Source organism: Bactrocera latifrons, unplaced genomic scaffold (genome assembly GCF_001853355.1).
Source record: "Bactrocera latifrons isolate USDA-ARS-PBARC rearing strain unplaced genomic scaffold, ASM185335v1 scaffold_24, whole genome shotgun sequence".
Lineage (NCBI taxonomy): Eukaryota > Metazoa > Arthropoda > Insecta > Diptera > Tephritidae > Bactrocera > Bactrocera latifrons.
The window spans coordinates 95,839-115,544 of NW_017535963.1; positions in this window are offsets into that span (position 1 = coordinate 95,839).

Consider the following 19,706-nt stretch of genomic DNA (forward strand, 5'->3'; position numbering starts at 1 on the left):
ACTCACTGAGCACTCGTATGTACTCACTGAGCAGTCGTGAGTACTTTTTTCCCGTTCTCTCGAACATTTTCCATCTCTCTCTCTCCCTCTCTAAATGGGCTATTTCTCCCTTTTGAGCTTACATATATGTATTATAGTCCGCTATTTAAATTTTAAAATTACAAAGTTCATTTCGACTATAAGTTTTTAGAAATTCGAAAATTGCTTTGAATTTCCTTTTTTCCACTCTTTAAAAAAGTGGATTTTCATTGCTGCTAACTTCAAAGTTTCACGCTAGGTGGCGCTAAAGTGTGCACATGGTTTTTGTCTGTACTAGATTTTAAAGCAATGGCTAAAGTTGTGGCCACGTTCTACATAACGGTATTAATTTTAAACACTTGAAGCAATTCTAAAGAATTGAATTTATTCAAGGATTTTTTGAGACATTTTTAAGGAAGAGCTATCGGGATTAACTATTGTTTGGCAAGAGGCGCTATTACTTTAAGTTAGGTCGTCCTTTGTATTGTCAATAAGTTCCTAAAAGGTGGATAACCTGACCCTCACCGATCGAGGCTTACCACAGACAGAGTATTTAGCCGCAATACTTGGGTACCACCATTGGACAGAGTYCAGTCAGAACACTTATATCCGTACTTATGGCGAGATTGACTTTACTAAGAGTCGGTATTTGGTATGACCTGTTACGGTTGACTCTGTGCCCAAAGGCCCAAAAGATCTCGCAGTCGCACAAGTTCTGWTTATTGATCAGCGACTGACATCGCCAGAACGTAATGAGTCTTCGGAGAACTGACTCGACTCGAAAGCCGCCGACTCATCTTTCAGCTACTTCTCCTTCAGCCTTTACTCCTTGGCGCTAAGCTCACTATAATGCGTCATTTCAACTTCGCGATTTGCGCTCAGTTGCYTTTCGAAGGGCGAACAAACTGCGAATTATGAGAACAAATGAAGTGTGGAAATTGTCGACGCTTGCATGCAACAAGTACTTGTTGCAACATTGTTAGCTCTGACCGCAGGCGCATTCCCTACACATTCAAAAAATACTTTKCGCTAGCAATTCTTGCCACATTTCTACAACAAAACAACATATTTACTGTTCATATGTACATATGTATGTATTTAAGTAAATATGTATAGACCTATATACTTATGTACCCGTACTTCTTTGCCGGCCAATATTTTATTATAATGACAGCGACAATCTCAGTAATGGCCGCAATRACGACGAACTGCTTTATTAGTCCAGCAGCGGCGCGCGATAAAACCACGCGCATGCGCAGTGCGCGGCGCGGTGGCAATAAAGACGCAGCTTCCGCTGCGTAGCCRCAAACAGTAGTCGGCGAATTACCACTCAAAACGAGTGCAGATGAAACGAATAACCTAATAACAACAATAACAACACTCCACGCTTATGCGCTGCACGTTCGGCAATAAATAATATTTTTTTGAAATGCGAATTTATGAAAAGGTTAAAATATGCATATGMGTGCCCAAGTGTATACGCATTTTGGCCACTGGCTAAGTGGAAATTGATTTCAGGAGGCGCTCATAAGCAYATTTTTGCTTTAAAGAGTCGTTCATATTAAATGGAACTTCTTGTAAGTCAAAATTCTCAGTTTTTGAATATCACTTCTAGAACTACTACGTTTGATTTCGCTTTGCTTACATACCTGCTGGTTTCGGTTAACGTTTTGTAAAGCTAATAGGTTCTTCCTGCACGATTTTTATGCAGTACTCTTGATACCTTTTTCTTTCTGGGCCTTGTTGTTAAATTCTTGCCGTAAATACTGTGAATTYGGTTCGAGATCACTGCCAACTTTTCGGAAAATACTCAGTCGGAGTACTCTCGTTGGCATTTTCTTTCTGGGTCTAGTTCTCAGAACTCTTTCCGTAAGAACCGTGGGTTAGGGACGAGTACCCTGCCAACTGTTCAACAAAAGTTCAGTCTGATTAAGAAGACTTTAGGATGCAATCAAAAGTCTTACCCTCTCTCGTCTATTTATTCTTCAGGGCGATTTAATTGTCGAAATTTCCTTCGGTCAAATTTTTAGGATCATCAAATGATTCCTGCAATCCATCCATGGGTTTGAGTTATTTTTATTATAATGTTCTGACCTTGTCACACCTAGATAAACTTCTCATAAATCCTTCAATAGAATTTTGTAAATCAAATTATCGAAGGGGCAGTAGAGACCCAGTCTGGTTGAGCTTGTCTACTTAGTAACTTCCCTTACGGCAAAAGTTGTTGTTTAAGGGGTTACATGTGTTTCTTTGGGCAAAAAACGGTATTTTTTCAATAATTCTTTTTTTACATATAAAAAATGAAATATTTTAATGAATTTTTTTTATTTAAAAGACTCATATTTAATTAACATTTTGTAAAATTTTCAAAAAAAAAATATATATATATACATCAAAATGGCAGTCATTACGACGCCATTTCCGGCAGTCCCTCGGAAAAAAGGTGCATCCGCGTTGTCAGCAGAACTTTCAGGATCATCTCAAATAAAAATAAAAAATACGTGTTTTAGTAAAGACAATAAACTAGGTATTGGACGTAGGAAAACATAAAAAAAAAAAATGAAAATTGGATTTTTGACAGACGTTTTTATAAAAAAATGCAATTTTCAGCAATTCATAAAGATTCCACTCGGATCCGCTCGACGAAACGTCTTTATATCAACTGATTGTAGCGGCGTTGAGGCGGTGGCAATGGTAAGTGAGTTTCAAATTCAAATAAAGTCGTTTGAGAGATGCATAGATCATTATCTGGGTCTGAATTATACAACATTTTCCAAGCACCCGTGGTTTGGGTTTCTTACTGGAAGATTTCGTGGCTATTTAAGCCAGAAAAATTATGTATAGAAAAGTTCCTTTTAAAGGTCTTTATTTCTCTTATGAGACCAGGTTTTCCCGGTTTTACTTCATATTCGAGTAAAGCGGGCCTCTATCAAAAAGTTGCAGTCAATGTTTAGCGGCTTAAGTTCGACGAGATTCGGATCACATTGTGGCAAATAGCTCTTAAAGTTGAGGTCACTGATCCCGATAGTAGTAAAAGTAAATATTAATAATTTCAACTCGTTGGATTCTATGTCTTTGCATGAAGAAATGGCAAACCTTACTGAAGAGAAAACTCAAAAGAGCGGGGAAAAATGTGGCGTCGTTGGTTGTCCCTATTGGTCTATTTTTGTAGCGGTCCGTATTGAAAATCCCATTACACAATTTAGAGGGTTGAAAGCGGCTGTCTGGCTCCGTCCATAGATTAGCCAAGATGCTAGAAAATACTGTGATTTTTTTTAATAAGTATTTTTTGGAGACTTCTGGTATACGTTCCAAAAGTATGTAGAATTTGGAACAATTACTCCGAAGTTTCAGCTATCTCAAGCCGCTTGGCGGTTGAGCGCCCAAATTCGAACCCTCCACAAAGACGTTTGTACGCATGCGTTCGCCTTTTCSTCGCTATCGTTTTGGCTGCTGAATTTGTAGAATTTTTGATCGGTAACCGCTGATTCTTYAACCGCAMCTTGTGCGCAGCGGAGTATCGCGCACTTGCCGGTGGAACTTTTTTTCGCCTCGTCTTCTTCCCCAGCATAAATATATTTTATCGCGTCGCAATGCGATTTCTGCTGCAGCTGAAATATTGTTTTGCTGCGCTCTGGAATTATTGCGTTTTGTCTGCTCTTCAAATTATTTTATTTCATGACTTGTTTTTTTTTTACTGCCGCGGACCAGTCGCCGAATCGCCGCTGATCGCATATGTCAACTGTCTTGCTAAACACATGTAGACATAAATGTCATATGTCTGCTGAAATGTTCCTGCTCAAGCGCAGAGTGAGTGGCCCACAAACTACAACAACAARATTGCCAAAGTTGCTGCGTCTGCTCGCTTTGGCTTGACATTGATGTCCGGTCGGCTGGCCGACAAGCAGGCGCATACCGGGCAGGCGCACTTTTCATCCTTTTTACCTTAATCGATTATCATTTTTAATAATCGATTTCATTTGGACACCATAAACATGCGGACGGACAGACGGACAGCAAGACACTTATCTCAAGCTTGCACAGACGTGATGCGCGCAAACAAGTCAGTCAGTCAGTCAGTTAGGCAGTTAACTCGGCGTCCACTTACATATGTAGGTATTTGTGGCAGTTGCAACATGTCCACTTACATATGTTGCAACAACACTACACAACTTGTTGAGTTATTTTTGTTGCWGTCGGTCGCATTGTTCTCRTTGTCGTCCGCTTGTAGCAGCTTTTGCTTTACAAGACCTTGCCMATGCTGCCGTCTGGCCTGTGGCCGGCATGTAGTACGCAAGTTTAGTGACACCAGSTAGACATTTATGATTGTCATCATCTTCGGAAAGTTAACAGGCAGCCAAGCGACAGCACAAATGTGGTCTAGTTGAAAAGGGTAGATCACATTAATTAATTGGTTGATAGCTATGTATGTATGAGTTTTTATTCGCTTTTTGTAATAAATAAAATATAAATGTTCACTCCATATATGGTTGGACAGCAGCAGCAAGCTGTGCTTTTTCAGTTGAAATATTTCTTTGTGCTGAAAAGCGCAAACTTTTAGGCGCCTACCAGAATGACAGCCCGTGGRTTGCCTCATTTTATGCTGGAAGAGGTTCTATATAAAATAAGTGTCGGAAGTTCTGTGCTCTGACTTTAGAATCCAATGACTTTAAGACCAAAGAATCTCAGAATACCGTCTAACCAAGGTCCACAGATCACTTGGTATTCGGACGTTTCATTTGTCACCACTCTTCTTGGTACTTCAGAGACATAAATCTCTTTATTAGCATTGCGGAAGGATCACACTGTTTGGTCGAAGAGACCGCACCCCATATCGTCGTCTTCCTCGGACTCCGACTCTTTGGTAGCTTCTTCCTTCTTTTTGGCAGCAGCAGCAACAAGAAACTTGCTGAGGTCCTTGGTGAACTTTGATCAAGTAGCAGCTTYCTTCAGTTCTTTGTGATGCCAAGCGAAAACTCCTAAAATTGAATATCAGCTATCGGCAAAAGCGCCATGAACCTAATCTGCTTTGGTGTTTTATTTCTATTCTCGCTATATCACCTGGCTGTCTAAATGTCTGACTTTCGAGGTGTTTTTGCTTTCATCTGGTAAAAGCGGCGTATTTTGGGAAGAAGGGTTCAGGTGATTCTAACCCTTCTTGTGGTTTTTGTTGTAGCGTCGGAATTCTGCCGAGTTGACAATCCTTGACTGAATGAAAAATTCGAGTCTGTTCCGGTTACGTAGAGCCGACTGTCGTGGAAACGGTCTAACTCATCTTCTTCCAAACAGCTGATGCAGCTGGGATCCGGTAAGATTTCAGTCTTATTACAGGAATCCCAACCAGTTAGAACTTCTGCAAATTGAAAGGTGAACCTTGCTCGGAGAGAAGAGCTTCCTAGACCTCTTCCGATTTACCCGGAAAGACCTTGTGACTGCTGGTAGTTGACTAAGGCTTGCTGAGCTTCTCTGAGGTCTAACAGTCCAGTGGCAAACCACAAATATCCARCGGAACTCCTACTCCTTTCTTTCCATTCCGTAATTATTCTAGCAAGCTCATCAGCATTACAGTTTCCTGCAATACCACTGTGGCCTGTGGTCATCTAAATCAGTCTAATCATAAACTCAACTGTATTTTTATTGCTACCTTACATGTTTGCTAAGCAGTTTTCAAATTCCACTAGCTTTTCTCGTCTGTTCTCATGTGTATTGTGGTTGTTGTAACGGCAGAAAATATTCGCTAATTAATATTGATAAATACCATCGATATAACAGTCTTTGACCGGATATATATACGGTTGTGTCCGGGTCTCGTAGGCCCGACTATCATGGGAAAGGTTCCTTGGATCCCTATCAAAGTTATTCCTCATTTGCTAGAAATACTGCTTCTACTTAATTTCCTTTTTGAGATAACTTTTGTGGTCCTGATATATGAACCCTCATTCGGTCTTTTCTTCAGTGTCTTCCCCAGAAGTACCAACTAAGGTTTAGAGCTTTCCGCGTAACAGCCTTTTGCAACTCTTTCCACGAGAAATATTTTTGAGGCAGTTTGCGCAAAGTGATAGATCGCACTTTTTCCTTTGATATCGGGGACATTGTTTACCTTCCTTGGAGAACGCTTTTTAACCTCATCTAACTTTTTGTAGCGAATATCCAGATGGGGATGAAGGTGGGATATTTAGACGAAATGCCTGCGGACAAGACAGGTTTAAAGTATATAGTAGTCCTTTGCCTCAGCTTTTTATTGTATTTGACCTCAAATTTATACTTTCCCTATCCAGAAATGATTTAAAGAAACTAAAAGGTAATTTTGATAGTTTTAATTGACCTACTCAACCGACTCGCTGTCATTTTATCCCTACAAAATGCTACCAAATTAACTTGAYCCCTTGTCCAATAATATACGAATTTATCAAGAGGAGAAAGCAAATTGTAAATGGCTGATCTTTATTAGTTTATGTCAGCGGGAATATTTTGCGTCTTATTTATTTAAAGATAAATCTCTTTATTACAGTTTTAATTGGTTGATTTATGTCTTCATCAACTTTCACCAAAATCAAATTCTCCACCCATTCATAAGAAACGCTTACAGCCTTACAGCCCAGACACAAAAAATGCCACCCAAAATTATTATTAAAAACACAGGTTACACTGTACAACAGGTCTAGTAGAAATGATAGTTTTTGAATTGTGTTCTGAGAGAACCAACCTCCTACCACCTTTCCGGTCTGTGGTGCACTTTTGTAAGTCCAATTTTATACGCAGAAGACTTTGAAGATACCTAATATTTCTTGAGTAAACATTTTTTCTCGTTTTTTTACGATCATTCAGTTCATTCTATAAGTACCGTGATTTTGATCTATGGACTCCTATGACTTAGTAGTGTTTTGCATGAATTCACCATACTCATACTAGCACAAGTCAATTAGAACACCGGACACACAAAAAATAGGTCTCATAACAGGTAATAGCACCACCGTGGTAAGAAGTGTTAAGATAGGATGTTGAGTTGGTTGAGACTCTGGTTCTCCCACCTTACGGTATTACTTATGTTAAGATAGGCTCTTGAATTGATTGAGACTTTGGTTCTCGAATCTTATGGTATTATGTATTTGAAGATGAAATCGTTTAAGCTCAATTGAGTTTCATACTCGTTTTTTCGACCGAATTATTATAATCCTCCATAATCATAGATGAATTTTGAATCCTACATATGACTTCGGGACGAAGGAATATTAAAAAATAATAATTTTCTCCTATGCGTAGTTGGGGACTTTGTGTACACTTCTGGGTTCCAAAGCTAAAAATATTGGAAGGTAGTAAAGTTGATAGTGTATTTGGTCAAAATATGTAGATCTTGGTCTTGTGAAATTGAATAAAAAGATAATGAAAATGTATTATGTGGCCGAAGTTGAAATTAACAGGTTTGGCAAGATCATTTTGACTTGGAACAACGTATGATTGRCACGTTAATATSTGTTCTATTGAGCTCCGGAATAAGTAACCGTGAATTCAAGTACTATAAACGAGCGATTAGGAACCAGGATGGTTCTCAAAGAGGAATCTAAAATAATGTAGATGGATGATTTGKCTATAACCGTGTAAGTTGTGACTACGCCAAGAAGAAGGGTGGTTTTTAGCTGTTCGAAAGTAGATCTTATTGAGGAAACGATGTCCTAAAGAGTAGTGGAAAATATTGAAACCATGCTTATTCGATTTATGAAGCTAAAAGAAGGTGTTATTAATATAAACAAAACTAAACTATTGCAAAAATCCCTCAGGTAACGAGAAATACTCTACTCTAGAGTTCTTACAGTGGTGCCATATTCGACGGACTTTTATATTCTGAACAGGGTATACTAAGTTTACCACGAAATTTTTAATATCCAGAAGGAAATATCACGATCGGGATGAAGAGCTGAGTTGATTTAGCGATGTCCGTGATTGATCTGTATATACGGGAAATAGTCCTCAGATTTTGAGATATCGAACTGAAATTTTGCAAATATCGTGTTCTCACCCAAAATCTACTCATTTGTCGTAATCGTCGATATCGGACCACCATAGCATATAGCCCCCATACAAACTGAACGATCAGAATCAAGTGCTTGTATCTAAAGCCTTTTCATTTGACGAGATGTCACCATGAAATTTGACAGAGACCATAGCCTAAAATTATAGTGCAACCTATGAAGAAATTTTTCCGATCGGACCACTATAGCATATCGCTACATACATACTARCTATTCAAAATTAAGTCCTTGTATGGAAAACTTTTTTATTTCTATCAAGATATCTTCACGAAGTTTTTCATAGCTTATTTTTGAAGAAAAGGCTACAATATCTGAAGCAATTGTTTAGATCGAACCACTATAGCATATAGCTGCYATACAAACGAACCGATCGGCCTAAAGTCCTTGAATGGAAAACTTTCCTACTTGACAAGGTATATTCATGAAATTTGGCATAGTTCATTCTCAAAGCCAACGCTACGATCTCTGAAAAAATTGTTTAGATCGGTGCACTATAGCATATAGCTGTCATATAAACTGACCCCYCAAAATYAAGTCTTTGTATGTAAAACTTTTTTATTTCTATCAAGATATTTTCACGAAATTTGGCACAGCTTATTTTTGAAGGAAACGCTACAACACCTAAAGGAATTGTTTATATCGAACCACTGTATGCTATAGCTGCCATACAAACTAACCTTTCAAAATCGCGATAGAACTCTGCCCATACAGTTTTAGAGTACAAAAAAGGGTAGTATAGCTTCGGTGCAGCGGAAGTTGAAATCTTTCATACTTTCCAAAACTTTTGCCCTGCTACACAGTGTAAAAATTGCAGCCGCAATTTTTGTATTAAGTAATTTTTCAAAGCAATAAAACAAAAACTGTAATTGCGCGCCGAAGGAGGTGCAAGCGAAAATTCATAATAAAATATGAAAAATTCATATTTTGAACCAGAGCAATTTGCAACAATACAACTTCATTTACAAATGCAGACGCACACACACACAAGCGCACATTGTTGAATATTTGATATATTATGCATTTGTGGCATGCAATGTTGCATACATCATGCTATGTATGACCGCTAGTATGGCTGTGCGTTGCTTGGCGGGCGCTGAGAGCAATGTGGATGAGCCGAAATGTCAACGCTGACAGCTGACAACATATTATTAACCTGAAATATATGCATGTACTGGCGAGCATACAAAATTAATAGCCTGAATTAACTGCACACACAGCCAGAAATGTAGGCAGGAACAAAAAAACAACAACAATAAAATATGCTTTAACAAAGTATGAACCATCAAAATCAGTTGAAAGACAATGAATGTGGCACAAAGGATGACGCACAACGCTGGCACACATACATAAATATATAGAATATATGTGTGTAAAAGTAGGTGTATTAGCGCGCGCCTGTGACTGTGTGTGTTTGTGTGTTGGTGATGATTTTAAAAACGTTATTAAAAATGCGTAAATTCACCGCGCCGCCACACAGACATCATTTGGGCGTGCAAATATTTCTGTATGACATAACCGGAGAACCGCGCCGGACATACTTTGTCTTCGGACAAATCGCCCCATGAGGCGTTCGAGGCGTTAGCCGCAACCACAGTGCGGCATTCAACGAGGCCAATGACCTATTTCATGACCGCGCTTCATTTTTATTCCACTTTTTTTTTCTGTTGGTTTTGTTTTCATTTTTGTTAATCAAATTCGAAATTAATTACGCGCAAAGGATCGCAAGTCGCAGGCGCGCTCCACAAGCGGGCTTTCTGCAGCTTTTTTTTTTTATTGGTTTTTTGGTTGCCCTACTAAAAATGCCTGCGTGAGTGCTGCGCTGAATTTATAATGCGCGTGCAACAAAAAAAAAAAAAAAAAAAAAAAACTGCTCGTTGCGTTAAACGTTTTTCGGCAGCGCGCCTTTCGCGCAACAGCCGAAGGGTAATTAAAAAATTTCAACTTAAGCGCCAGACGCGCCATTGGACGGGACGCAGCAAGCGGCTGTCGGTTTGTCTGTGCATCACCTGAGCATGATCAACGTAGAGCATGAGCAAAATGGACGGCTATTTATGAGGCTCAAAGAAAAAAAGGATATGACAAATGGAGCTAAGGAGCAGGTTCCGGTCCCATCGAACCTGCGTTTCGCTAATGCGATACTTATTCAAACATCGTATGGAAAACTTAAGCATCAAGTATCATGTTGATGCTTTCAAATATGTGCGTCTCCGGCAAAGGAAGAAATAATTCGAAAGCGTAAGGTTTACCTTTAGAAATTAGAAAGTTTAGCTTTTTCCGCTCGATTTGAATTTCAGCTCCAGCTTGTGTTTAAGTGCATTCGTTTCGTAGAAGAAATGTTAAGGTTTGTTTTGCATGGACCTTCAACTGTTTTCGTACTAACTAGCAAAACTCAATCTCAACATCGAAAAGACAAAACAGTGGTGTTATCAACGGTAAGAGCACCCATCTTGGCATGAAATGTTAAGATAGAATCTTGAGTTGCTTGAGACTCTTCATCTTACATCATCTGAGATAGTTGTAGAGTGTTAACCGAACGCTCGAACCGAGTTCCGAATTTTCACTTTAAAGCACGTATTAACGGTTTTTAAAACGAAGCGAAGAGCTTGTTGCTCGATTTGGGATAGTTCTAAAATTTACTATTTTTAGCGTACCTATTGATTACTGTACCAAGAACTCCGAAAAGTCATTCCGTTTGTTCGTAGCCGTGAGTTTGATGAGACATTGACACAGTCTTCTTCCGACTCTTTATACTTTCGAGTTCAAATATTTCTTGTAAATAGCCCTTTATTATTGTGTGATTTCTGATCCATGTCGAAGTACCTTTCCTTCTAAAGTGCGATTTATTCCGAGGTTGCCTACTTTTATAAAGAAAAGAATTCAGAAACTTCAGATTTAATGTTTACTATAATTCGAAAGAACATTTGGCATCTATTTTTCTGAAGATTATCTGCTTCAAATGTTGCCCGTAGCCGCGGGTCAGATGGTCCATCCGTTGAATCCAATTTTCGTTGATTCGTTGGCCCAATTATCCTGAAATTATCTRTTCACCGAAGTGTTCGCTCAAAAAATCCATTGGTTGGTGCGATGTGTGAGAAGTGGCGCTGCCTTGTCACCAAATGTCACCGATATCATGAGCTTCAATTTCAGACATCAAAAAGTCGGTTATCATGGCGCGATAACGGTCGCCACTGACAGTTACGTGCTCACCGACATAAWTTTTGAAGAAATATGATGCGATGGATCTCCTTAAAAGAGAGAAATTATGACTGCATGGCTAACGTACTTTTAATAGTTTGGATAATTTGCTTTCATCTGTTCTATTTTTTTTTTAATTAAGATAATCAGAGAGTTCCTTGGTCTTAATAAGGTTCAACAATCTATGTTCTGTAGTGGCTTGTAGCGGTCACGGTGCGATCGAGAAATTGTACCGCGTGACAATTGTTGAAACTGTCTGAAATACGGGGTGATCTAACTTACTCCTTAATTGCCTTCATTTAGAAAAAATAAGTTCCCATTCTATTATAAATATCCCCTGATATCTTGCTCGTGTCTAAACAGAGCTCGACTAACCAGCCAACGGACACATCACAGACTATTTCCCACGGTAAAGCATATCTTTATCTGAGGAGAGAAAATTCTTTATAGGAAAAGTATTTTGGTTTTCATTCAAATTCGCTGCCAGGTTTATATTTTTATATGACTGCGATCTGGTTACTCAAAAGTTTTCGGATCCTTTATCTTCCCCCCTTCAATACAGTTATTCCGTACAAACTCAGTATCCCCCTTCAGACTGTAGGGTGCACTAAATAGCAGAACGCTGCCACATCTGTGCCATCGTCGCTCAACATATATCTTCAGTTCTTACCGCCTATAGGTACGACAGCTGTTAAGTATACGAAATAACAGTCTACCGCCGCCATAACCCACTTAAAGCATAATCTTTTATCGATCCAACCTTAATGCGTCTCATTTTGAACTATTYCACGTCCTTTGCACTCGAACCATTGTCACATGACAAACCACTTTCGTAYGTCCAACCATCCATCCATCGCAGCATGCGCGCCACATCCACCTGTGCCACCACGTCTCGTCATCGCGTGTGATAATTACGCGCATCGTTGACCGTTTTTATGCCATTTCATTTATTAATTAATAATTTCATATTTTTATGTTGTCTCCCCAATAATGCTGCCACARACGCGACAAATCGAACGCTACTTACGACCGGCCGTGGCATGTACGAGCATGCGTCACTAGTACGAGTACGTGTGTCGGTATAAGGCGGTCGGGTGACGAGCTCAATGGCGTTGACTATGGCGCTGCCAGGCGGCTACACTTTGGCGACTTTGATGCCGCGTCAATTTTCATTTTTGCTCCACTCAGCGCTGTTGATGATGATGATGATGATGATGTGATTAGTTTCCACTTGTCCGGTTTGCCCGATGAGTTGTGCGGATGTCTGGTTTCTGGCTTCAGGCTGCTGGCGGTTTTTACGTCTTTTCTGGGGGCTTTCATGCCTACGTCGGAATTTGTTGCAAGGTGTTGCTGCAACATGCAGTTGATTAAAAAATTAAATAGCAATCTTTTCGGTAATTTCAGCTCGGGTAATATGCAGTTAATTACTCGAAAATGTGCCAATTATGTGGTGAGCGGTTGTGTCTGCCGAAGCGCGTTAATCGTTTGTCCAGCGTTTTATCGGATTATGCTTATGACGCGCGGATTCATGTGGCTAATTAAAAGTTGATTTTGCTTTTGTTTTTATCTGCTGTGAGTTCACTTAGGGCGCGCAATAAATTTCAGTTTTGTATGAAAACTAGTTAATTCGATTATTTGTGGAGTTTCGTGGGGTTTAGGAGACATCTGTTTATTGCCGAGATTGTAGAAGTTTAATTTAGTCAATCAATTCTCGATGGCTGAAGAATTTTTATAGCGTTTGGCTGCTTACAAAAGTGATTTAGTTAGGTGGTAGGTGTCCTTTAGAGGGCACCTGCAAGTGTAGGTAAGTTTTGAAGTAAGCGCCTCCATTTATAAATATATGCTTTCGCGCGGTAAAAAGCTGAACGCTGTGTTTGGTATCGGCTTCAGAGGAAATCTCGCAATGTTAATGAGAWGCGACAGGATTTGCGAAAAATATTGATTTTGCTGGGTCGGCTGAAGTCTTAACGCTCAGTTAAATGGGCTTATAACAGAGCTCTCTCTTTACATGATATATCGTAATATATAATTTGAGAGACTAGTTCACCTGCATACCGACAAACGTGAGTCGGAATTACTGCGAACGRCGCCGAATCGACTCTCCACAGTACACTCTCAGCTACGGCTRCCATATTTTGTTCACTGCGTGCCAAACGTGATCTATTTGATCTAATATTATCCAATAATGAATGCTGGGTCTTAAGATGGGAGATAGTGTTGCGAATAGTACGGATGAAAAAAGTACCTCTGATTTSAAGTTTTTGCCTACACCTGAAGGTKTTTCTCAGGCTTTAATCTTTGCAAGTTGCCAGAGAATAAAATGTGCGGTACCACCCGAACTTTGCACTTCCTTACTTGTTTCTTTCGTCTTTAACCTATTGATCTTTTACTGCGATCACTTAAAACAACCAACGATAGCCAAATCGTCGAAGTAACAAATTCACAAGACGTTTTTGGAGTGTGCGACTGACAACAGAAATGTTGCCATTTGATTGACGACGTGTGATATTTGTCAAAAATTTCATAGACTTATTGCTAAAGTTGTTGACCAAATTCGTACGCGCCATGGCAACTATTACGCGAATCCATGTGGAATTGCCAACTGGTTTTTTTTGTCGAGTGTAGTGATCGAGCCGTATTTGTGACGAGTAATTAAATACTTGTAAAATGTTAAAATACTAAGAATTGTTTGGTGGCAATGCTGTGACGTTAGCGAAGAAAAAACAAGTTAAATAAAAATCAAATATGTTTGTGGTGTTAGAATTTGTACGAATTCTTGGGACTTTTTAGTTTTGGTGAGTTGTAAGCAGTGAGGGAGTTAGATTCTCAAACGAAATTTTAAAACTGTGGACGGACAGAATATTTTTACCACGGCTGTTTAAATTTATAATCTCACATCTTTTATGTTGTTATGCGTCTATAACCTAGATGAAATTGGGAAGCACCTCTCTAATTGCTTAGTAACAAACGAGTTTTTGTGCTGCTATTTGTTCTTCTATATTCTTAGTGATTGAGGAGGCGCCAGATAGTAAATTTTTCGCTATCTTGGGAACAGTTTGGTCTTTGTTCCTCGAGAGAAGACTTTACTTCCCAATTGCCTACTTAGTACGAAGTAACAATTGTGGGTGAGAGTTATTCTCTGTTTCATTTCGAAGCTGACATTGTTCTTGGTAATAATACTGGTTTCAAGATACACGAAGTTATCTTCGATTTATGAAGTCATGACTGTCAACAGTGACGTGGGAGCCAAGTCGCGACGACTGTTTGTTTGATAGGAGGTATTTCGTGTTGGCCTCGTTTCCCTACTAGACCCATTTGCTTTGTTTTTTTATCCGGTCTGGAGAAAGCAGTCTTAACGGCGCGTCGCGATTGTTATGACCCGATGGTTGGTTTTCACCCCTTCAAAAATCATTCGATGCGTTTTAAGAACTGTAAAATCATAATTCAAAGAATCGAAGTAGAACATAGATCAGCACGCTTCGACTGACTCTATGGATATGGCACTCTTGCTCCTAAAATATTCAGTATAGACACGCAGCAAGTAATAGCCTAGACAGAGAAATCTGTTTAGTATTTGCCTTTGGTACCTAACTACTTCTGAACCTTGCAGCAACTGGTCCGTTATACTAGAGTCGGTAAAAGTTGCGTGTTTATTAAGTGTCACAAAATTTCAAGTTTTCCTTAGGTGTGTCTTGAAAGCTATGTATTTAAGCTCATGTTGGGTTTGTACGTTAGTTATTCCGCAAGCATCCGCATATTTTTCGTAGATCGCCAAGTTTTTTGGTTTCTAAATGATACATGTTTTGATACAATGATACAAAATTTGTTCAAAAGCGTAGTCATGGTTGGACAGGTTTTACTACTAGACTTTTAAAATGCCTTCAATTCACTGACTTCAGAGATCTTTTAACTCAATCCGTAAGCTTAAAAGATGGCAAGATTTTTTCAAAGTMCTATTTTGACTTTTTAGTTCGGGTCGTGTCTTCTATTAATTATAGATTTCATCTTTTTAGAAGACATGTCCTTTCTTTCTTATGAAGCTGGTTAACCAATTTTTTTTTTGAAATCAAGCACTTGAAAAAAAAATACTTTTTAGTATTCGCTAGCATTCTCTACTCGTGAAAAAGATTCCCCTAATAGCGCGCGACGTAGCCTCAAACCACYGAAGCTGAAACAAAAGTCGAAAAAGGTGCAATATCAAACAATTCGACTGCAAGARTTTACACGAATTTTCAGCAAAACTGCGTTAAATATTTTCTACATAAAAAGATTACAACAACAATACAAAAGCAGCAGCTTGAGCGGCGTACTGTTATTGAATTTATTTATGTTGACGATTTTTTTCCGAGCAGCAAATTRCCGCTGCTGTCATTTAAAATCACCTTCAGCACGGCAAACGCTGAGGAATGCGCGCTGACAACAACAATAGCAACAAATGTGCAACAACAGCAGAAACAGCAACAACTATGGCAAAAAGCGCAGCGCATGCGTGCCACCGCAACAGAATTGTAACAAATGCATTCGCACCAACGAACAACTTCAGCAGCAATGTGCAACAACCTGTTGTTAAATTGTTTGATTTTTTGTTGTTGCAACAGYAGCAACAACCACACAACGCGGTGGCAACGAAAAATCCAAAAGTACTACGTACAATTTCCAGCGATTAGCCGCCACAGCCTTATCAATATTCCAGCTGTGTGCCGCCGACGACAACAACAATAGMAGCAACAATGCTAAAATGCGCAAGAAGAACGGTGGCAGCTGGTGGTGGCATTCTAAATAAAGCGCGCAATTGCCTGTGGCAACATTTATTGTGCCGRTGCTACTTATTGTTGTTGTTYTTATACCCTGAACGTGGTGTATTMAGTTTGTTATGTCGTGCATAACACCCAGAAGGACGTGGAGGAGATTGTATAAGGTATATGTGTATATAAATGATGAGTTTAGTCGATTTAACTATATAAGTTTGTCTGTCCGCCTATCTATCAGTATGTATATAGTCCGTCAGTTTTTCAGATACCGAGCTGAAATTTTGCACACGTCCTCTTTTACCGAAGAAGCTGCTAATTTTTCGAAACCGCCGATATCAGACCTCAATCGCATATAGCTATATATGGAGACCAGAATTTTGTATGTAAAACTTTTTTATTTGACAAGGTATMTTYATGAAATTTGGCATGYCCTATTTTTTAGGGCAATGCTGCGATGTATKAAGAAATTGTTCAGATCGGASCACTATASCATACAGCTGTCATACAARCAGACCGATCAATCTCAAGTCCTTGTATGTAAAACTTTTTTATTTGACAAGATATCTTCACGAAATTTGGGACAGCTTATTTTTCTAGGCAAAGCTACAAGCTCCGAAGAATTTGTTTAGATCGGAATACTATAGCATATAGCTGTCATACAAACAGGCCGATCGGCCTAAAGTCCTTGAATGGAAAACTTTCCTACTTGACAAGGTATCTTCATGAAATTTGGCATAGTTCATTCTCAAAGGCAACGTTACGAACTCTGAAAAAAATTGTTTAGATCGGTGCACTATAGCATATAGCTGCCATATAAACTGACCCCCCAAAAKCAAGTCTTTGTATGTAAAACTTTTTGATGACGAGATATCTTCACGAAATTTGGTACAGCTTATTTTTTAAGGCAACGCTATAATCTCCTAGCAAATTGTTAAGATCGTACCACTATAGCATATAGCTGCCATGCAAACTGACCGATAAGAATATAGTTCTTGTATGGAAGACTTCATTTGTGAAGGGTATTATAGCTTCCATACAACGTTTTTTCTTGTTGTTGTTGTTGCTTTTGGTATTGTTGGCAGCATAGCCGTTTATGTGCTGTTGTGACTACTGTCATTACAATGTTGTTGGCACACCAACTGGCGTTCTTTTGTTTGCTGATACTTAAATTGTCGTTGTTCTTCTTGTTTTTCGTGTTGTTGTTATAGCTCAAGCACAATTGCAGTTATCCAGCGGTTGTCCGCCACTCACTCCACTGTTCTGTTCTGCTCTGCTCTCGCGACCCATGAAATGGTCAGAGGAATGCAACTTGTTTCGCATGCATGCGAATGCGGCATGCATTTGCGGTATGCCACAAACGCCCCGAATTGCATTGCTGTCGTGTCTAAAAAAAAAACCAAAAAATATACATATATACACATACAAGTGCCTACATAAAGAACAGCAACCGAACAAAAAGAGTCCAAAAAGCACGCATTTTAAAAGCGTCAAAAACCGCATTTAAAAAACTTGCCACAACACCAACMATACCAAGAACGCAAAAAACTGTCACTGCAACAGCAGTCGCAGCAGCAGGTTCGCAGCGAGCAAACAAAAACACCAGTTGCTATCTTCGTGCAAAAAGCTGTTTGATTTGTTGCTCTGTCGGGAGTTACCGCAATTTTCGGCACTGACTGACAGTCGCCACAGCCTCCGTGTTGTCTGCCTTGTGCCGCCGACCTCACCGACTTGTTGCACATTGCAGATTTCGAATTGCGATTGCACACGCCGGCAGTCGAAATCACGAAAATTCACGAAATCACAAATCAGTTGCCACCACATTTTGGGCATGTGTTTTTTTGTTGTTGTTTTTGTGGCAATGCCTCGAATTTCATACTTATGCAACTTGTTGATTCTTTGCTGGTTTTTGTTGCGCTCGTCTCGTTGCGGTGTGATGCGTTGCCAGCGATCAGCAATTCAACACGTCAAAAAATTATATATCAAACCAGTGAGTACTGTTATTTGAGATGCGCTATTACATACAGACATCCATACATTCATTCATTTGTTTGGTTGGAAATAAAACATTTCGTTGACTTGCCACCTAAAAAGATCGCCAAAAAAAAGTTTTTTTTTTTGTCTGAAATGTAGTTGGTTTTCAATTCGTTAGTTTTACGCAAGCTGTGCTCCGAAAATTTCTACATTGCCAGAAATCTACGATCTCTAACCTTTAGGCGAGCAACCTTTACTTCTCTCAKCCCACGCGTTATGTTTAGAACAAGCACATTTCTATTTCTATGAGAATATTCTAAGTAAGGGAGCGATTGRAAATGTATTTTTATTTAATTTTATATTAGAAACTTTACAGAAATGTAGAATACTGCCTCTGATTTCAAGACTTACTGTAGTGATCTTTGCTTAAAAACACTGAAAAAAATTCAGAGTATTATCGTTAATCATTTCACACTCCTTCAATGAAGTCMTTTTGCTTGGAAAGGCCCAAAATTTATCTTAATAGTTTGCAAGTTTCATGATATCTAGCATTTGAACAGAATGTTTGGTACTGAACCAACCCGACGGGGCTCATCTTTTTTCATAATTGTTTCACTTTTCTTGCCAATAGCGATTTATGGTTTCCACGAAAGACTACCAACTCAGCGAGGTAAGGCAACCTGGTAAATTTAGGMAATTTATTAACCTGATGCGGTCGCCCATAGTGTATCACGATGAAGTGACGGTATCATGAGATTTGTGGCACTATCTGTTGGAACTCTTCAGTTTTTATACCATTGATACTAACGCAATCAAAATGCTTCATTCTCGCCATTGACAGAAAAGTTAGTTTCATATTCTTTTTTAAACAAAGTTTGAACAAATAATAACTTTTAATCGCAGATATTTTCCTCAGAAACCTGGTTTTGGAAATAATAGCCAAAGTATATTGAACATTAATGTCAAAACGAACATGCCCTATTTTAAAGTAGGCGCAAGCATCAAAAACAGGAGTGTGGAACTTCAATCAGCTAAACCTAACCTACTCCAACTTCAGACACTCCCTCGGAATCATCTAATTAAGTATTACTTCGTGGGAGTGATAAGACATTTAAGTCGTCTCCTTCATGGCGCGAACTCACGGACGCTTAATCTGCTCTCCTGTCTCAGTTTTGTCATGATTGAGACTGCCGCTTAGCTGGCTACTGTTCCAGTTCTTAGTGGACTTGGTCAAATTTTACACCGCTAAWCTAGCACTGAGTGTAGTTTTAAGTTTTTCACTTRTACTTAAAAAGCGAGGGCAATAAAAGAATACATGCTCAGAGTMTTCAATGTACTCTGAGSACGTTAGACGATACGGACTAATGTCGTGCTGGARTCTATATAGGTAGCTTCTAAAGCACCCATGTCCGCTTAGTATTTGGGTTAGGTAGAAAGCCAGATATCCAGGTCCMCATGTCCGTCTCTATCTACGGATGTCCGCTATCAGTCTGTAGGTCCACCTTACTTTAAGTGAGGCTGCTGCCATACTATTATTAATCTTTTGACTTTCTTTTCTCTCAGGGCTCCTATAGGCAGCTCTAATAACTTGTATGTATGTATACCTACTCGTATTCGTCATCCTGAATGTCAAGGGGCATCATATTGACTTTTACTTTAGCAGCTTCWTTTGATATTGTTTGGATTAATAACYTATATGACAGTTTCTCTCTGAAAATGTTTCAATCTAAAAAATATACCC